At 40.4% G+C, this 21,797-nt stretch overlaps 1 long non-coding RNA gene across 1 annotated transcript; it reads right to left on the reverse strand.

Annotated features, from left to right (window-relative positions):
• Positions 1 to 1,438: 1,438 nt before the first annotated feature.
• Positions 1,439 to 16,713, reverse strand: LOC119567403. Its single transcript, XR_005227401.2, has 3 exons — positions 16,148 to 16,713; positions 4,498 to 7,685; positions 1,439 to 1,943 (listed from the first exon to the last, which is right to left on the reverse strand). It is a non-coding gene; the product is annotated as an uncharacterized LOC119567403 (long non-coding RNA).
• Between the last annotated feature and the right edge of the window lie 5,084 nt (positions 16,714 to 21,797).

The raw sequence follows: 21,797 nt of genomic DNA on the forward strand, positions 1-21,797 counted from the left end.
AGGGCCAGCTACTGAATCACCAGCAGGGCTTCCTACAACACTGTGATTTAGGAGGATCACCAAGGAGGAACCCAGCCCAGTTTATCAAACTTAACTGACAAGTATCCTAGACCAAGGTGGTATAGTTTACATGCCACGAGATCAGCTGCAGCTAGTGTTCTGCAATATGCACAGCCGTCAAGTTTTATGTAGCTCCATGTGTCATTTTGAGTTAATTTGTAGGTTTATAAATTTGCACAAAACAGACTTCCATTTATAGTCAACACACCCTGCCTCAAGGGGTACGGCATGCATCTGTATAAAATATGGCAGCTATGGCTGGGGTGACTAGAAGGAAACTGGTGGCTGATGTGGGAAGGCAGTAGCAGGATGGCTGGGGGACACTTAGGGACAGTGAAGGTGGAAGTGGCAGTGGTGGAGTGCCTGGAGTTGTAGGGGGTGGGTGTTTGTTGATTGCTTGTGGCTACTGGGTTGCCTGGGGTGGTTTGCTGGCTACGGAGAGGGATGCAGAGGTTGTGGGTGAGCCTGCAGAAGATGTGGTGCTGGGAGAATGATGGGGGTGAGCTGCTGGGATTACAGGGTGGGTCACAGGTATAAAGTAAAGTTGTGTGTGGGTGGGTCACAGGTTGCTGCTACTGGGGGGTTGGCTGGATGCTGTGGATGCAGCCGCTGGGCTTGGGTGTGTTTGCTTAGGGACAGCTTAGTAAAGCCTGATGCAGGAGAGGTGAGGGAGCCAGACACCAGTGCTGAGTCCGTCAGGTGCTGCTGCTGCTGACATCCTTCCTCTGGCCACTGCTACCTGTAGTTCCTGCCTTGGATCCAGCAAGTGCAACATCATGAAAGAAGTCATCGGGTTGCCTGCTCAGCATGTGCTGCTGGGGATTCAACCCGATTTACAGAAAGGCATGACAAGTGTCCTACAGATGCATGTTGTTTCTTAGCCTTGGCTAGGACTATTGGGTCTGTGTTCTGGAAGCGCAAGCCAAGTAGAAGGGCAGTGGTTGCCAGATTTAGCTAGTTATCCACTCACTTTGAGAACAGCAGTGGGCATATTATAAAACAGGAATTTCCATAGAGGATAACTTTGAAACTCTGCTTTTGTATAATTGGTATTATACATTAGCTTCAGCTAAATCTCCTCAGAAATCGGAAGGATGGTGGCAGTGGAATGACCGTATAAAATCAGAACAATAAATGCTAGTAGGCATGTGAGCTACACTAAAAGAATATACATCACAGCTATGGGTCTTAATTTTAAAGATCTGTGGAAATTGTTTCATATCTGGTAAAGTAAAGTCAGTTGACATATATATTTCATTAAACTCCTTAGAAATCTTAGGATCATGTGGTCCTATGCAGACAAAAAAGTTAAAAAAAAAAAACGTAACAGCTGCTTTACTGGGAGTATCAAAGTACATAAAGACAGTTTAGACTGAAATAATTTTACTCGTAGTTTAATTAAAATAAATAAGACACTGGATATACAAAACTAGGGCACAATTGAATCTTGTATTTAAAAAAAATAAGCATCATGGCACTAGAGTAACAAAATAACATGGCTTTTGGGTGCAAACTGAAAAGCCCAAGTGAGGTTGTGGCATTTGATAACTCCGAATATTGGAATGGTTGTCTTACAGCATGAATATTATTTCCATGCTATTCTCATATCAGGCTTTCGGTATCACAAGTTTTCTTCACCATGTGATGATCTCTCCTTATTTTAAATCACATGCTATTTTTATCTCATTTCATTTTGTCTCATCTAGAGATGGTCTTGAGACAGAACCACAGGTCCAAAGCTTGCTGAAATCTGGGATTCTTGAGACCCAGATCCAAACTTCACAGCTCAATTCCATTTCTGATTTCACCACATCCTACCAAGATGTAATTGCATCTTACTGCATGTGGAACTGGACACAACAAAAACTGGTGAAGAGCTTTAGCTGAAAAAAAATGGGGAGAAATTTCAATAAAGTTGAAATGTTTTGTTTCCATATTTTCTAAATTAAACATTTCATCTTTTTGTTTTAGAATGACATTTTGGTTAGAAATTTAGCTGATTTAACTAAAAACAAGAAGGGTAAAAAACCACAGCTGAAAATTAAACAAAATGTCAGGTTGAATGGAATGTTCCATTCCACTTAAACTGACATTTGTTCAGATTTCTCACTTTGGCTACTGAACTTAAAAAAAAATAATAATAATTCACCCAGTTATAACTGTATGCTCTAAGCTATAAAAGTAGCCTAAAACCAGCCTTAAACAATCTATTTCCCTTCTCAGAGTATTTACATCTTTCAGCAATATGTTGATAGTTTTCATACCCTCCCTTTAGTCGTCGTTCAGCCAAGCTATACTTTAAAGCTTTCCGAATACACCAGAATCTTTCCACCCCTAAATAGTTTTCAGTATTCTTTCCTGAATACCTTCCAATTTGTCAATATCTTTCTGGTATTGTGGTATCCAGAACAGTATGCAGTGTCTTTTGCGTGGTCTCACCAGTGATCTACAAAGACGGACTGCCATCTCCCTGGGTCTAAGACAGTATAAGCATCCCAGAACAGTGCTAGCTCCCCTGCCCAATATGTTGTTACTTGCTGTAATGTAACTTCTCCTTAAGGCCACCATGTTTTTATAGCCTGAGAGCCCCAGCAGTGCTAGTGAAGTCAGCAGTACATGAAATAGCAGAGAAGCAGGTTACTGGAGCTCTGTCGATAAAATAGTGTTGTACCTGTTCCTACACAAGAGTCTGGATTTACTTGTTTTAAGATCGTAACATCAGCCCTAATCCAATTTCCTATTCATTATCATCCCTAGTTCTTTTTGGCATTACTGGTTTCTAAGTATCTCTTCCCAAACTTATTCTGTATTTCTTGTCCGTATTTCTGCCCTATTTCAAAGTGCTTTTTGAACAATTTGTCTGTCTTCACTTAATAATGTAGTATAGGTCATTTGCAACTGTAACTTCTTTCAGCTCAGTAGAAATGCTTAATTAAACTAAGCCTCACACCAGTACCAGTATCTGCAGCACTTCACTGTACATCCCTTCTTAGATAACACTTTTTACTCTAAACAATGAGCAGTACTTGTGGCACCTTAGAGACTAACAAATTTATTTGAGCATAAGCTTTTGTGGGATAAAACCCACTTAAGGCAATCCCATCTTTTCATGTACTGTGTGTATGTGTGTGTGTATATTATATATATATTATATTCTGCCTCCTGTATTTTCCACTCCATGCATCTGATGAAGTGGGTTTTAGCCCACGAAAGCTTATGCCCAAATAAATTTGTTAGTCTCTAAGTTGCCACAAGTACTCCTCGTTGTTTTTGCTGATCCAGACTAACACGGCTACCACTCAGACTTTTTACTCTATTTACAGCTCTTCAGATGTATTTCAATCCATGTGATGTCAGCTGGTCCCAGGTTGGTTGTAATTATTTTATCCAATACGATTTCATGAGAAATTACATCAAATTCTTTAATCTCTAGACACACCATGGTTAATCTCTCTTATCCACTAATTTTGTGATTCAATCAAATAAAGCAAATTTGTGTGCTTTATGAGTTTTTTATGCCACCTATTGCTCATGGTTTCATTGTCCTCTAAAGGTTTAGGGGTTTTTTCTTTTCATATTTGTTCCATTATTTTAATTAGGGATTCAAATTAAATTTACTGCATAGTAACTGCTAGAGCTGCTCCTTTTTCTATTTTTAAAAGACTGACGCTAACAACATTTTTTCCCTCCAGCCCTCTAGTACCTGGCCAGTTCTACATGACATTTCAAAATTATCTGCCAGGGGTTCTATAACTGCATTATGCTAGTTCCCTTAAAACCCCAGAAAGCATCCCAGTGAGCACCTGATGACTTTACATATGTAATTTGTCAAGTATTCCTTTACCAGCTGTATAGTCATAGTTACACTGACATGGTCTTTATTAACTCTTAATCATCTGTAGTCCCTTTCCACTGCAGCTTTATCTCCATTCTGGTTTATTAAGGTTTCCTTTCTAGATCTTCTTTTCACCCAGTATTTATTGAAAAAAATGTTTTTGAGGCAATATAGTCTAGCAGATTAGCAAAGTGTGGGGAGTCAGGAACTCATGAATTCTAAGGGCTTGTCTACATGAGGAAGCTCTTGCAGAATAAACTATGATGTGAATTTAAAAAACTCAATAGCTATTCTGCACTAGCTTCCCACTTACTCCACAATACAAGGGCCTTTTTGCAGTTTAACTGAATCCACTCTGAACATGGATTCAGGTAAACAGGACAAAGGCACTCGTTGCCCTTTTCTATTCTGACATAATTTTTATAGCTATTCTGTGCTCTTTCCCTGGTAGACAAGCCGTAGTCCTGACTTTGCAACTGCTTTTGCTGTGTGGCATAGGGGAAGTCACTTAACCTATTGGTTTCCCGTTGAGAAAATATAGGACATTTTTCTTCTTTTTTTTTTTTTTTCTTTTTTTGCAAACACACAAAACAAGTACTTACCTTCCTACTTCATGGGTTATGAAATCAATTAGATAGGGGAGACAGGAAAAAATCAATTATCCTTTTCTGGCTCTCATTGATCCCACTGTTGGATTCTCTAGGATAGGATGAGAAAAAGCAGAAGCAGATACCTATTGCTGCCACTTCTGGACTCAGGAGCTTCACTGGTCAGTTCTCTGGGGATGGAAAGGGAGGAGACAACTTTTTAACATGTAACAGTGAGTACATCTAAACTGGAAGAAAGAAGGTGATCATTCACATTACGCTGCAGTCTTTTGAATGGCAATACCCTTAAGTAAAGCTAGCAGAAAATTTTCCAAACATTTTTCCTTTGGAAAATGTGTTTTGTGAAAATCTAAATTTTCTACTCAAACATGTCAATTTTGATGAAATTTCATTTGAGAAAAATATTGAAACAAAGTGTTTCATTAATGTCAAAATGGTCCATACATTTTCAGAATGGAATGTTTTGATTTTTCATTTCAAAGTAACTTTCAAAATTAAATTTTATTTTATATTATTTTAAAAAATTAAAAAGTCAAAATTGAAACACATTTCTGTTGATCCAAAAGACATTTGAAAATTTTGTTTCATGAGAAATTTAACATTTCATTTTGATTCAGAATAAAAATACATTTCAAAACAGATTTCCCTGCAAAATAGAAATTTCAGTGCATACACAATTCTACCCTCACTCAAATCTCCTTGCCCAGGAGATGATATGGGATCATAATGGCATTTCAAATATGCCTTATAAAGAGATAATGGTAAATGTTCCTTCAGATTAACATGAGAGCATGTGCATCTGCACAATTTTACGTGTAGAGATGGTCAGGAACTGGAATTTCCATCCTGTGGAAAATTCTGACATTTCAGAAAATAATCCTTTCAGTATCAAAACACAAAGGCAAAATTTCAAAATCTTCTAAAGATATGAAATCCCAGAAAAATGTTTCATTACATTAAAGTATTAAGTATACCATATATACACACAATATAATACAATATTAAAATCAATATTTTGCTACAATATGAAAAGTGAAATAAATATTAATCCAAATATCTCTCTGATGCCTTTTCCTATTAGTTGTTTGTGTATATCAGTACATAATAAATGAATGATAAATATAATTAAGCTAGAGAATTCACTGATTCGACTGTGCTGATCCTCATTAAGTAATCTTGATCAAAGTCCACCATAGGGAGAGAGCTATTGAGTATGTAGTTTAAAGTTCATACAGTACTAAGAGCCAAGGCAAACCAATGGGAGCTGATGGTTTCTATCACCAAGCCCTTAGTACTGCATGGACTTTCAGCCATTTTGTTATGGGTTGTATACAGTATCTTTATTAGCAAAAGGAGTGAAGAACATGCTGCACCTTCCAGGTTAAGGCCTTAAATGCACAAACTTTCATGTGTTTTTGGTGGCACTCTTTTTTATTTCTTTAAATAAACATTTAAATATTTTCATTAAGAGCATTTTTAGATGGTGAAAGTAATTAAAATGTTGAACAGGTAAAGATTCATTTAATCCTCAGAAAAAAGACTTTTCAGTAGCCATGAGTAAACAAGTGTAATGTAAAAATCATTCTTAGACAATTACTTTAAGGTCAGTGTGACTTGTTTGCTTAACAACCACTGTGGTTTGAAATAATTAAAGAATGTTGGGTTAAACAGATCCTTATTAGAGTCAGGAACTTAATAAGTGGTAACCAGATAGTAAAATATTCCTTTTTTCCTTTGTTTCAGGCTGATATAGGATGGTATTGTCATGAAGAAATCTATATTCTTGAACTAAGTTATATTAATTTGAGACATGCTGGTTTAATACTTCCATGTGATTACTTTTACACAAACAAATGTTAACAGCTAGGCAAATTAGAAAGTTAGAAACTCCATTAATACTATAGCAGAAAGACTAAAATATAAGAAATAAAATAACCCAAAAAGGGTTAGAATTTAGCAGTTTTTAAGTTTAAATATAAGATAGATGCCCCAAACACTATTGTACAGTTGATTAACATGCAAATAAAATATGTCAAGTTAGCCAGAGAGCTTCCATGAGAAAATTAATAAGGACTACACACTTCAAAGTGTGTTCACTGTTTGATAGCACGTTCTACATGTACACAAAATATCATGCAAGCCATCTTCTAATATATTTCTCCACACAATGCACTGCATATTATACATTTGGTAAAGTATACTGCTGCTTTGCAGACTTTGCAGATCATGGAGGGTTGAGAATTGGGGATGAGGAGTGCATGCTAAACTTCCCCCACTCAAGGAAATATATGTCAAAAGCTAATTAAAACCAATTTACAAATCTAGACAGCAAGGCAACAAAAGCAATTAATTCTTGAGGTCAAGACTGCCATGCCATTCTTAATTAACTTTGTTGTTCCCTAGAATTACAAGTCAGATGGTCCTTAATCAGGGGTTCTGAGGGCAGTGGATCGTCTTGCACGTGTTACATTACAGAAGCACAGCAGAATGAAGTTATGGTCACTATGTTAGGCTTAACTCAGAATTTTGTTTCCTTTTGTGGGGGGGGGGTGTTAGGTTTGACCCTTAACATTCATTTAAAGCAGATTTTAAGATATTTGTTGTATTTATGTTGCGAAGCTAGACTGATCATCTCAAGGACAGCAAAATAAAAACTGGGTCAGTGTTCAGCTGTCTCTCTACCCTCCTTGAGTACAATGTCTCCAGCCTAAGCTGCCATAGGTCCTTTAATTAATATTACAAAGACTTAACTGCAGATGAACTGTTGTACTGTCCAAGCCTTTCCTCTGTGGATGTGTATCTGCAATAGTGCAGGCTGGATGCTAGTTCCAGAATTCCCATTCCATAGCAAAAAACACCACTTGGATGCAAGAGTTCCTAAAACAAAAGAAGCTCTGTAATCAGTCCCCACAAGCTGCTGTTAACTTTCATCCCAGGGGCACAGCAGGAAAATGCTTCCCTCATTAATTTCTTTTTATTCATGGTTGCTTTCTATTGTCATCAGAGGTGTTCGTTTCATTGGAGGTCTCTGTACCAACAGGGATCATGAAGCAACATGGCAGTCCCCCAGAAAGCTCTCAGCTTTGCCAAATGGTGGTGAAATTGCGGACTGATGCTTCCTTCCTTGTTCCTGTTTTTCCCTTGAACTGTGATGATTTGAAATTAAAAGTAATTCCCTTCACCTGGTTGGTGCAAATGAGAAGACATTAGAATCTGTTTTCATACATGGAATAAAAGATATCAGAGTTTCTTCCTTTGTCCTTGAAGAACAGGTATCCAAGTATTCTAATGCATAAAGCAGGGGACTAGCCTAGACCTTGCATACTTCAACTGCCAAACTTGGAGGCTTAATGAGACCTTCTTCCAGGAGTGGTTTTCCATCCACCATAATATCCATCCCTAAAATTTTCTGATTATTTTTTGGGACTGCTCAGGTCAACCTGAGAATTGTGATGCACTGGTACTCTTGTGTTATCACCCTATAACTAACGATTTCAAATAATAAAAATCTTGACAGTGGCAAATATAGACATGATATGCCTGTGTGTGTCAGGGAGGGGCTGGACAAAACACAAAGCTGAAATACTTTGGGTCAAAATAGCATTGTGGTGTCTCATGGGAATTGTAGTTTGGGTGCCTTATGTTCCCATTCTCCTCAATGGGCCGCGGTCTCTGGCTATACTCCATCTCCCAATGATGCTCCAAGGCCAGGAAGATCAATAATGCACCCTCTTCCCTCCCCAAAAGGGGAGAATGTGGTGCATCATGGGAGATTCAGATCAGAGAGCAGAACTATGAAGAACTACAGGCAGGACAGAACCAGTTATCAGAAACAATTTATAGAAGAAGCCACTAGGATTTAACATGAGAAACCACACAAAATATAACAGGTGCAAAATAAAAGTCCTCCTCTGTCCTCTCCACCACACTGTGGATTTATTTTTTAAAAAAATCCACAAAACGCAATATCAGACTGCATTCGTTCCTGCCGACTAGCCACTTGTTCTTGCTTATTCTATACTCAATCATAAAGATTTAACATTTCAAAGTCTCCGATAACTGCATTTCCTGGTGCTATACAATGGAATGACACACCCCTGTGGACTCAGGACTTCGCCTTTTTTTTTTTTTTTTTTTTTTTGACTGTATTGGATGCTTACAAGAAAATTCTCTTATTTTATGACATAGGGTGACATAATTGTAAGAAGCATGAGCTGGTCTTCCTAGTAAAGCATTATGTAGACATTTACTACATTTATGATCATTAGTAGAAATGGTCAAAAACAGAATTCCCATTCCATAGCAAATTCCAAAATTTCAAAGTTTATTTTTCTCTGAATCAGAATTAAAAGCTAAAATTTCATAACTTCCCACAAAATGAATATTCTGAAAAATTGATTCAGAATAATTAACTTATTTCATTTGAATAAAGGTAAAAAGTTTTGTTTTCATAACGTAATACAAAATATTACATAATAAAATAAAAAATATTTAAATATATTTTATAATAGAACATAAAAGTCAAAACAAAAAAAACATTGTTGAAGTGATACAATAAAGTGGAAACAATTTGGTTAGTTCCCCCCCCACAACTGAAAGTATCAAAATCAGTATATTCCCATGAAACTTTTCAATTTTGACAAAAGTATATTGTCTGATAGAAAACTAATCCATTTAAAAAGAAAAGGCCAGCTCTAATAATTAGTTTGTTGTTTTGGATTACCTCCTTCCCCTTTGCCTACCTAAATCAAAGCCTGAAACAAAATAATCCGTTCAATTTTACTAGCACCCAAAAGTGGGAAAGTCTGTATTCCAATACAAATAAGAGACCAGGTCCCTGTCCTGAGGAACTCCCAAACTTATTTCAGACATGGCTCAATGACAGTGGCAACAGGACAGAGGATACAGCAGGAAGAACTCTCCTGTACCTTCTCTCCTCCTCTAGCACCCCCCCCCCCCCCAACAGAGGCAGGCATAATTTAGCCCTATAAATATAATTCACTGTATTATCATCTCACTGACACTGGAAGGCCCACAGCAGTGAACTAGCTTCAGCAGGGCATAGTGCTAAATTCATCTCATTTCCTAATTGATAGATAGGGTCATCAAGATTCCAGTAGGAATCTGACTCTGAGGAAGGGGTCTGAAAGGATTTTCCTGTATAAAAAAATATACATATGCAAAGAGTGTCCAGATATACATATGCAAAGAGTGTCGAATGTATTATGTAAAGTGGCTTGTTTGTTATTTATTTATTTTTGGCTGAAGCCTTGAACCCAAGGTGCCATCTGTTCTACGTGGACATTAGAAATCTCATACATGCAGTCCCTTAATTCTGATATTCCTTCTTAGTTTGTTTTCTATATCATCCAGTTTAGAATCATAGAATATCAGGGTTGGAAGGGACCTCAGGAGGTCATCTAGTCCAACCCCCTGCTCAAAGCAGGACCGATCCCCAATTAAATCATCCCAGCGAGGGCTTTGTCAAGCCTGACTTTAAAAACTTCTAAGGAAGGAGATTCCACCACCTCCCTAGGTAACGCATTCCAGTGTTTCACCACCCTCCTAGTGAAAAAGTTTTTCCTAATATCCAACCTAAATCTCCCCCACTGCAATTTGAGACCATTACTCCTTGTTCTGTCATCTGCTACCACTGAGAACAGTCTAGAGCCATCCTCTTTGGAACCCCCTTTCAGGTAGTTGAAAGCAGCTACCAAATCCCCCCTCATTCTTCTCTTCCGTAGACTAAACATCCCCAGTTCCCTCAGCCTCTCCTCATAACTCATGTGTTCCAGTCCCCTAATCATTTTTGTTGCCCTCCGCTGGACTCTTTCCAATTTTTCCACATCCTTCTTGTAGTGTGGGGCCCAAAACTGGACACAGTACTTCAAATGAGGCCTCACCAGTGTCAAATAGAGGGGAACGATCACATCCCTCAATCTGCTGGCAATGCCCCTACTTATACATCCCAAAATGCCATTGGCCTTCTTGGCAACAAGGGCACACTGTTGACTCATATCCAGCTTCTCATCCACTGTAACCCCTAGGTCCTTTTCTGCAGAACAGCTGCCTAGCCATTCGGTCCCTAGTCTGTAGCGGTGCATTGGATTCTTCCGTCCTAAGTGCAGGACTCTGCACTTGTCCTCGTTGAACCTCATCAGATTTCTTTTGGCCCAATCCTCCAATTTGTCTAGGTCCCTCTGTATCCTACCCCTACCCTCCAGCATATCTACCTCTCCTCCCAGTTTAGTGTCATCTGCAAACTTGCTGAGGGTGCAATCCACACCATCCTCCAGATCATTTATGAAGATATTGAACAAAACCGGACCCAGGATCGATCCTTGGGGCACTCCACTTGATACCGGCTGCCAACTAGACATGGAGCCATTGATCACTACCCGTTGAGCCCGACAATCTAGCCAGCTTTCTATCCACCTTATAATCCATTCATCCAGCCCATACTACTTTAACTTGCTGACAAGAATACTGTGGGAGACAGTGTCAAAAGCTTTGCTAAAGTCAAGGAACAACTCGTCCACTGCTTTCCCTTCATCCACAGAGCCAGTTATCTCGTCATAGAAGGCAATTAGATTAGTCAGGCATGACTTTCCCTTGGTGAATCCATGCTGACTGTTCCTGATCGCTTTCCTCTCCTCTAAGTGCTTCAGAATGGATTCCTTGAGGACCTGCTCCATGATTTTTCCAGGGACTGAGGTGAGGCTGACTGGCCTATAGTTCCCAGGATCCTCCTCCTTCCCTTTTTTAAAGATGGGCACTACATTAGCCTTTTTCCAGTCGTCCGGGACTTCCCCCGATCGCCATGAGTTTTCAAAGATAATGGCCAATGGCTCTACAATCACAGCCGCCAACTCCTTTAGCACTCTCGGATGCAACGCATCCGGCCCCATGGACTTGTGCACGTCCAGCTTTTCTAAATAGTCCTGAACCACATCTTTCTCCACAGAGGGCTGGTCACCTCCTCCCCATGCTGTGCTGCCCAGTGCAGCCATCTGGGAGATGACCTTGTTCATGAAGACAGAGGCAAAAAAAGCATTGAGTATGTTAGCTTTTTCCACATCCTCTGTCACTAGGTTGCCTCCCTCATTCAGTAAGGGGCCCACACTTTCCTTGACTTTCTTCTTGTTGCCAGCATACCTGAAGAAACCCTTCTTGTTACTCTTAACATCTCTTGCTAGCTGCAACTCCAGGTGTGATTTGGCCTTCCTGATTTCACTCCTGCATGCCCAAGCAATATTTTTATACTCATCCCTGGTCATTTGTCCAACCTTTCACTTCTTGTAAGCTTCTTTTTTGTATTTAAGATCAGCAAGGATTTCACTGTTAAGCCAAGCTGGTCGCCTGCCATATTTACTATTCTTTCTGCACATCGGGATGGTTTGTCCCTGTAACCTCAATAAGGATTCTTTAAAATACAGCCAGCTCTCCTGGACTCCTTTCCCCCTCATGTTATTCTCCCAGGGGATCTTGCCCATCAGTTCCCTGAGGGAGTCAAAGTCTGCTTTTCTGAAGTCCAGGGTCCGTATTCTGCTGCTTTCCTTTCTTCCTTGTGTCAGGATCCTGAACTCGACCATCTCATGGTCACTGCCTCCCAGGTTCCCATCCACTTTTGCTTCCCCTACTAATTCTTCCCGGTTTGTGAGCAGCAGGTCAAGAAGAGCTCCGCCCCTAGTTGGTTCCTCCAGCACTTGCACCGGGAAATTGTCCCCTACATTTTCCAAAAACTTCCTGGATTGTCTGTGCACCCTGTATTGCTCTCTCAACAGATATCAGAGTGATTGAAGTCTCCCATGAGAACCAGGATGTGCGATCTAGTAACTTCTGAGAGTTGCCGGAAGAAAGCCTCGTCCACCTCATCCCCCTGGTCCGGTGGTCTATAGTAGACTGCCACCACGACATCACCCTTGTTGCTCACACTTCTAAACTTAATCCAGAGACACTCAGGTTTTTCTGCAGTTTCATACTTGAGCTCTGAGCAGTCATACTGCTCTCTTACATACAGTGCAACTCCCCCACTTTTTCTGCCCTGCCTGTCTTTCCTGAACAGCTTATATCCATCCATGACAGTACTCCAGTCATGTGAGTTATCCCACCAAGTCTCTGTTATTCCAATCACATCAGAATTCCTTGACTTTGCCAGGACTTCCAGTTCTCCCTGCTTGTTTCCCAGGCTTCATGCATTTGTGTATAGGCACTTGAGATAACCCGCTGATCGCCCCTTTCTCAGTACGAGGCAGGAGCTCTCCCCTCTCACACGCTCCTGCTCGTGCTTCCTCCCGGTGTCCCACTTCCCCACTTACCTCAGGGCTTTGGTCTCCTCCCCACGGATTTAAGCTGCATCTCCCTCTCTCTCTCTCTCTCTTCTCCATCAATGCCATGTGGCTCTGCCTCTCTCTGTCACTTTCTTCTCTTAGGCCAGTCTCTAGCACAGTGACTCATTCTTCCAAGTCAGTAACTTCCTTTAACGGTAGAAGCTTGGTCGTCAGATCATGTCTCATGGCCTCTAATTCAGTGATCAGCCCCAAAATGTCTGCTTTGGTAGCTATTTGATTTTCTTCAGTCCTGGCCTTTCTGCTTGATTTGGCTACCGCGTTTACTTGGAGTCTGAGAGGTCTCTATGCTGTGAGCAGGACACACTCCTCTTGGTATCTTTTTAAATTTCAGATTTTTAAGAGAATTCATCCTGTGCAACTCTCTGCTCTGATTTTGGAGGGGAGTTTAGGGAGGGAGGTGTGGTCGATGGAGGCAGATTACTTTGCTATCCCGTCAGAGCTCAGGCTTCAGACAACCATGTTATTCTACTAGTTCCCCAGCATCAGAATTAAAGGAATGTCTGAAAATGCTACAGGAGGAAACTCAGTCTGGCATGTAAAAACCTTAATTGCGGAGTTGTTACAGCCGAACTGTACGGAAGAGATAAAAATTGACAGACTACGTAGAGTGCAGCTGCTTCTCCCAAGGCCTGCCAATAGCCCAGAGACCAAACTGTGAAGTTTCATGATTATCAGCAGAAAGTTTAATTAGAAGAAAAGCTAGAGAGCATTCCGTGCTCGTAGTGTAAGACCACAAGTTGCAATTTTTCCATGATCTCTCTGCCTTAATTTTTAAGAGAAGAGAGCGGAGGGAAATTACAGCAGCACTCAGGAGGGCAAGTATCAGCTACAGATGGAAATCCCCATTCAAACTCCTCTTCTGCTTTCAAAATCAGTATTATCCCATAAGAGACAATAAATATGGGGGTAAGTACGCTCCAGTCAATTGGGATAGAAACCCAAAACTCAACCATACAAAAGAATATTCCAGAGGTAGTAACTAAAGCTAAGCTACTGTAAAAGTCCTGACAGACAGTAAAACTCAGGAAAAGGAGAATAGGAAAAAAACTCTAGAGACCATACTGGCAATGGCAGAAGTGAAACCGAGTAAGAGAACTCAGATACCTGGGGAGAAACCTAAAGATTAACTAGAAGGGACTTCTTGGGGATGAAGAGGTGGAGAATGAATCCCTATGGATTGCAAGAGAAGTCGTCCAAGTGTTCATAGAAAGAGTGGAGAGGAATAGGGTTCAGCAAAGCACAGTTGTTTGGGGACTGATTACATGCAATGTTGGATATTTTATTTTTTGATTTAAATGAAGGAGAATGGAGAAGAAGGGAGGGAAGCTAGAAGGTGGGGGAAAGAGGAATTATTACAAGAAATATAGAGAGAAGTTTACAAACAGAAAACAAGCCATATTCAGATATGCAACTATGAATACCACATAATTCAAAATGAGAGACATTGGCCACACAAGGGTTCATTCCATCAAATAGCTCAAGAATCACAATAATTTCAAGTTTTTCAAAAAGCTAAATAATTATTTTCAATGGCTCTTCCTTTTAAATTCAGATCTTTGATTGAAAGGGTTAAATCATGTCATTAAAAAACATTTACTCCCAGTGTATAGATGGGTGAAAAAGCACTTCCATAGCATATGGTTTACAGAAGTAAATGTTCAACTTTTTTGCAATCACATTAAGAGCAATTAAAAAGAATTTAAAAATCCAAACTATTATTAGCTTGCTTATAATAAGCACTGTTGTTATTTAGATCCCAAACTAGACTATTTTACCTAAGACCTGAAGATATGAGAGCAGCAATATGAAACGATGTTGACATTCACCAATCCACACTACTTGAAATATATTGTTGGGTACCATATTTAACTATCTGACAATGCTTTTCTGAATATTTTGACATATCCTGCCTAGAGCTAGATTTTATTATAATATCTTACTGTTATGATAAATGAAGAGTGACATGGTCAGCAAGTTATTTGTTCATCATACTTAATAGGGAAGAGGCTCCCATATGCTTTTAACTTATCACAGCACATGCTGCCAAGTATTATATACCTTTATAAGGCTCCCATTGAATGACTCAACATTGATGCTAGCAATCACTTATCTTCAAGGTGCACCTTTCCATAGATGTTATTCCATTTGTACAGTAACGCCTCACTTAAAGTCGTCCCGGTTAACATTGTTACATTGCTGATCAATTAGGGAGCATGCTCGTTTAAAGTTGCGCAATGCTCCCTTATAACGTTGTTTGACAGCCGCCGCTTTGTCCACTGCTTGCAGGAAGAACAGCCCGTTGCAGTCCGCCCCATCAGCTCCCCATTCCCCTAGGTTCCCTGTGCAGCAGCAGCCCAGCAGGCTATCAGTTGCCAGCGGTTCAGCTGTCCCTCCCCCCACTGCCATGTGCTGTCCCTGCCCTCTGCCTTGGAGCTGCTGCCGGGAGCCTCCTGCTTCACAATCATCATTGCTGTGTACAGTATTAAATTGTTTGTTTAAAATATTGTTTTTTGTCTGGTAAAAAAAGTTTCCCTGGAACCTAACCCCCCCCATTTACATTCATTCTTATGGGGAAATTGGGTCGCTTAACATCGTTTCGTTTAAACTCGCATTTTTCAGGAACATAACTACAACGTGAAGCGAGGAGTTACTGTAGTCTATTCTAATATATGATTTTCAACAAATTCAGAACTGAACCTATCTGAATTAAGAAGAAATTGCTTGGTCAGGGTCTGTCCCCCCCGCCAACTTTAGTGGGTTTCATTTCAGTAAGGCAAACAGGATTTAGGCATTAGAGTATCCATGAGTAATAAAAGGTGCCTAGTTTTAAGCACATTTAGGATGTTTTGAAGCTCACTTACTGACATAGCTCCCACAAAGTATAACTTTTGAGTAAATCATAAATCTCTTCTGCTTTCTCTCACTTATTCCTTCAGTTCTATTTCATTACTGGTGTGTCTCCAGTCTAACCTAAGTAACTATTTAGAATGAGATCTAGGTTTGTTAGACTGTGTAGTTGAGTCCCTTTCCAAAGCGGTTACAAGTCTCTTTACAAAGTTCATATAATGGACATTGTCCTTTTTTTCGTTTTCAAAGGAGAGATTAGAACATCGTTGCTTGCCAACTTGCATTTTAAACTCAAGCTGGTTTTGAGCTCTAACTAAAACGGAAACGATATAGAGTTGAGAGTTTTTGATTGCACTGCTATCATTATGGGAACAGGAGGGCAGTTTTCTAAATTTTGCTTTTATTAAAGCAGAAGTATCTATCACAAATATAGACCATTCTCTTACCCCACATGCCCCAAATCCTGCATCAGGGTCCATTACCATGGACGCTAGCGGTCACAGAATCCAACTGAAGTCAAGGGGATTCTGAATGGGAGCAGAGGTTCACCTTAACAGGCCTTACTGCAGGAACAGGCTCTCCTATGTGTGACACATGGCCAAGAGAAAAGGATGCAAAATTTAAAAAAAAAAACACCCGACATCACCAGGAACTACTCTAGCACATGATCCTGTGGAGTAATGAGTACCCCTCATATCCAATTATCAGCACCTTGTAGAATTAGGTTCCTAAATGATCCTTAATCTTGCTTCTTCCATCTTCTGCAGGCCTTTGACATACCAAGTGCCAGATTTCTTGTGTTAAAAAAAAAAAAATCCAATCACTTGGAGGCCTGTGATAAATGAAGTGGGGGGAGCCCCCTTTTATGGACAGCCAGACAGCCAGCTAGATACAAAATCCCTGTTAGTAGCTGTTCTCTACTTGCTTTACCTGTAAAGGGTTAAAAAAAAGCACATGGGTAAAAGGATGGGAGTGGGCACCTGACCATAAGAGCCAATGGGAGGGCTAAAACTTTTTAAAATTGGGGAAAAAAAAACTTTCCCTTTGTCTGTCTGTCTGTTCTCCAGAGAGAGGGGACAGAGCAGACACAGGGCTGGAGCTATGCTGTAAAAAGCTGTGGGCCAGGTATGAAAATCACCATATCATACCTAGAAACTACTCATTTGAAACCACCAGATATCTAAGTAGCTCAGAAAATGTCTAGGAAGACACGATTAAGTTTATTTCTTTATGGCTTGTGGATTCCTCTGTGCTAACCCCCAAATGCTTTTGTTTTGCTTGTAACCATTAAGCTGGACCTCAAGAAAACCATTCTTGATGCTTGTTATATTTGCTCTTTTTAAATCTAGCAATAGCCTAAGTTCAAGATGTATTTTCTTTGTTTTTAATAAAATGTACCTTTTTTTAAGAACAGGATTGGGTTTGTGTGTCCTGAGAGGTTTGTGCATATGTTGTTTAATTAGCTGGTGGCAACAGCTGACTTCCTTTGTTTTGCTTCTCAGCTCTTCCGTGTGAGAGAGAGAGCGAGCGCGCGCGCGAGAGCGAGCGAGCTTGAGGTAACCCCACAGGGAGGAATTCCCAAGTGCGCCTTCCCAGGTTCAAAGGGGTTTTTTGCATTTGGGTGGTGGCACCATCTACCTATCCAAGGTTAGAGAGAAGTTGTAACTTTGGGAGTTTAATACTAGCCTGGAGTGGCCAGTATTAATTTTTAGAATCCTTGTGGACCCCCCACCATCTGCACTCAAAGTGCCAGAGAGGGGAATCAGCCTTGACAGGCCATTAAAACAAATTAATTTCCAAGGTAAATGTATGTATGGCACGATTCACATTAGGTCTAAAAACAGCATATCCTAGGGATCTGAGTCACTTTGGAAATAGGAGTAATGATTGGCAAATGCTTTCCTATCTTCATTTTAGAAGTTTTTAATTGAACTCAGCAAATAAACATGATTAGTGAATAAAACCAAAATGGGAAAAAACTATAAAAAAAACCACATCTGTTCCCGAGCAAAGTCAAAGCAGCCAGTAAAAGGCCAACTACAAACTCAACTGAATCAAATATAATTAGGACCAAAAGACATTTAATTGCACTGATTGACGATTTCTTTGAATGGATGGAGGACAAAAGCCTCATTCTCATCCTCCTGGAGAGCTCTGCAACATTGGATCCTGTTGACCATAGGATACTGCTGTCCCACCTGAGAAAGGTAGCAGGAGTAGATGGAAATGTGTTAAAGTGCCCTTCCTGGAAGGACTCCATTCCTCAGGCACAATGACACTTTCTATCACAAGGTTAAAAGATCATCTGTGTAGGAGACAACTTTCTCGGCAGCCAATCCCATATGGAGGCATGAACTTGGGGGAACTGAGCACTGTCACAAACTCACCACCTTCTGCTCCAAGTGTGAGGTACCCCTTGTTGATCTTGCCTTCTCCAACCTAAAAATGTAGCAGGATGTATATATTAAAAACCCTACCAAAACCCAACATACTATACTGTACACATAACACCTGCCCACGCCATAGAGAGAGGGTAAGTCAATGAATGAACCACACAACAGATGTTAGCCATGTCACTTAATGCACTACTGGAAGGCGCTCGAAGAATGACATGAGAATCTACACAGAACAGAAATAGCGTAAAATGTTAAGCAGCTGTAGGGGAAAAAAAGGCAGTCCACATGGATAAAAATTTACAGCGGACACCACAGACAGTAAAACCACTAGTCAGGGCTACTCATTTTTGTCAGAGCCATTTAGAGGCTCCCATCCAGCTTCACTTGAAAGTGCTGCTTTCAACATCTCTGTATCCTTTACATGAATCCACTTAGGCCTAGTCTACACTGTGAGGGAAGGAGGGCAGGGAGAGGGAAATCAATCTAAGTTACACAACTTCAGCTACATCAATAACGTAGCTGAAGTCGACGTACTTAGACCTACTCACCGCTATGTGTGTGCTATGGTGAGTCGACTGCTGCCGCTCCCCCGTCGACTCTGCCTGCGCCTCTCATGGCGGCGGAGTACAGGAGTTGATGGGAGAGCGCTCGGGGGTTGATTTATCACAACTAGACTAAACGCGATAAATCAACCCCCGCTGGATCGATTGCTGCCCGCTGATCCAGTGGGTAATATAGACATACCCTTAAAGTGTGCACTAACCTGATAGGGGAAATTTCAATTTAGACGAACTATGGGGACTATATAGAAAGATTTGAAATCCTTATTTCAGGGTTTATCTTCACTAGCGGGGGGATCGATGCAACTGCAATTGATGCAGCGGGTGTCGATTTAGCTGGTCAGTGAACACCTGCTAAATTGATGGCAGAGCGCTCTCCGGTCAATTCTGGTATTCCAGCTCCCAGAGAAGAGTAAGGTAAATCGACGCAGCGCTGGGATAAGTCTACCTAAGCTACCTTGACTCCAGTTGTGTTACTCATATAGCTGGAGTAGCGTAATTTAGGTCAACTTATTTCCATCCCACCATCAACCTCAGCCTGGACCAGTCCACACAAGAGATCCACTTCCTGGACACTACAGCGCTAATAAGCGATGGTCACATAAACACCACCCTATACCGGAAACCTACTGACCGCTATGCCTATCTACATGCCTCCAGCTTTCATTCAGACCACACCACACGATCCATTGTCTACAGCCAAGCTCTACGATACAACCGCATTTGCTCCAATCCCTCAGACAGAGACAAACACCTACAAGATCTCTATCAAGCCTTCTTACAACTACAATACCCACCTGCTGAAGTGAAGAAACAGATTGACAGAGCCAGAAGAGTACCCCGAAGTCACCTACTACAGGACAGGCCCAACAAAGAAAATAACAGAACGCCACTAGCCATCACCTTCAGCCCCCAACTAAAACCTCTCCAACGCATCATCAAGGATCTACAACCTATCCTGAAGGACGACCCATCACTCTCACAGATCTTGGGAGATAGGCCAGTCCTTGCTTACAGACAGCTCCCCCAACCTGAAGCAAATACTCACCAGCAACCACACACCACACAACAGAACCACTAACCCAGGAACCTATCCTTGCAACAAAGCCCATTGCCAACTGTGCCCACATATCTATTCAGGGGACACCATCATAGGGCCTAATCACATCAGCCACACTATCAGAGGCTCGTTCACCTGCACATCTACCAATGTGATATATGCCATCGTGTGCCAGCAATGCCCCTCTGCCATGTACATTGGGCAAACTGGACAGTCTCTACGTAAAAGAATAAATGGACACAAATCAGATGTCAATAATTATAACAGTCAAAAACCAGTCAGAGAACACTTCAATCTCTTTGGTCACTCAATTACAGACCTAAACATGGCAATTCTTTAACAAAAAAACTTCAAAAACAGACTACAACGAGAGACTGCTGAATTGGAATTCATTTGCAAATTGGATACAATTAACTTAGGCTTGAATAGAGACTGGGAGTGGATGGGTCAGTACACAAAGTAAAACTATTTCCCCATGTTTATTCCCCTCCCCCTGCTGTTCCTCAGACGTTCTTGTCAACTGCTGGAAATGGCCCACCTTGATTATCACTACAAAAGGTTCACCACCCCCGCTCTCCTGCTGGTAACAGCTCATCTTACCTGATCACTCTCATTACAGTATGCATGGTAATACCCATTGTTTCATGTTCTCTGCGTATATAAATCTCCCCACTGTATTTTCCACTGAATGCGTCCGAAGAAGTGAGCTGTAGCTCACGAAAGCTTATGCTCAAATAAATTGGTTAGTCTCTAAGGTGCCACAAATCCTCCTTTTCTTTTTACCCCGGTAGCATAAACAAGACCTCAGACATAGAAGGTGTCATTCAAGAAGGGCTATTAATATAATCAGAAAGAAGGGAAAATTTCCATCTGAGGGGAGACTGTAAAGACAAGGACTAATAAAAGGGGACACAGAGGTATACCACACAATAGCTGGCATACGAGTATACCTGAATGAACTTCTCTAATTCAAGAAGGGGACATTCAATGAAACTGAAAAGCAACAAAATTTAAAATGTCTAGAAAATATAAACTCAAACAGGATCAGATATTCAACAGTTTTTTTTTTAAATTAAGTGATATAAATTCTCATTTTGAACATTAAAGCACAATAAGTGATTGAGATTAGGAATAAGTTTCCCCTAGGCAGTTTTCCATAATTGTGCACTGCAAGGTTTCCTGTACATTCTTTTGAACCATCTAGTACTGACCACCACCATACATAGCATATTGAACTAGATGGACCACTGCTCTGATGCAGCATGGCAGTTCATATACACCATAGAGGTGTACTTGAAATGCTGTCTCCTAATCAGGTATGTATATGCTTCTCTTTCTGTAAACACCACATTATATGCATCTGTTACTCAGTTTAGTTTATGGGAATAACCATGGATTTTGGAATATATTATGATAAATTAGTAGCAAAGAGTATAATGAATGTACAGAAGAGAGTAACACATGGATTGCTCTTGCTATGAGACACATTTATCAGTGTATTTATTTTGGAAAGCTCCTAATGGCTATTTTAATTTTTGTGAGCACCCCTTTCTGGAAGATATTTGCCAGCTACAGTAAAAGCAAAACTGAAACTGAAAAGGTAACAGGTAGAAATGTGCAAAGATACAAAGGGGAGGGAGTGAAGGGGATGGCCTGAGCAATTTTGATTTAATTCCAGGAGCCTTATAAAACAGAGTAGCAGAGAAACCCTTTAAACAAACTTTCAGAGGTCCAAGTATTTAAACAGTGCTCCATAAGAAAATGGAATTTATTCAAACAATTCAAGATGATAGCATACCTTTGACCTGCTTGTAAAGTTATCGGTCTATCTTCTAATTAATTTAGATAGTAATTACTCATTTAAAATTCATACAGAGTGTGAACACAAGAGATATGATACACCGGCTTCATCATAATTTCAGAGCCAGAAACCTTATTTGCAATATGAACATCTGACCTTTAGCCAAATTATTGGTGAATCACTACATCAGGGATTATATTGTTTAAAATTTATATACAGTGGCTACAATAGCTGTCAGGAAGTGTTTACGGTTGTGCCCCCTGCTTTCCTGTTTGAATG

Source organism: Chelonia mydas, chromosome 11 (genome assembly GCF_015237465.2).
Source record: "Chelonia mydas isolate rCheMyd1 chromosome 11, rCheMyd1.pri.v2, whole genome shotgun sequence".
NCBI lineage: Eukaryota > Metazoa > Chordata > Testudines > Cheloniidae > Chelonia > Chelonia mydas.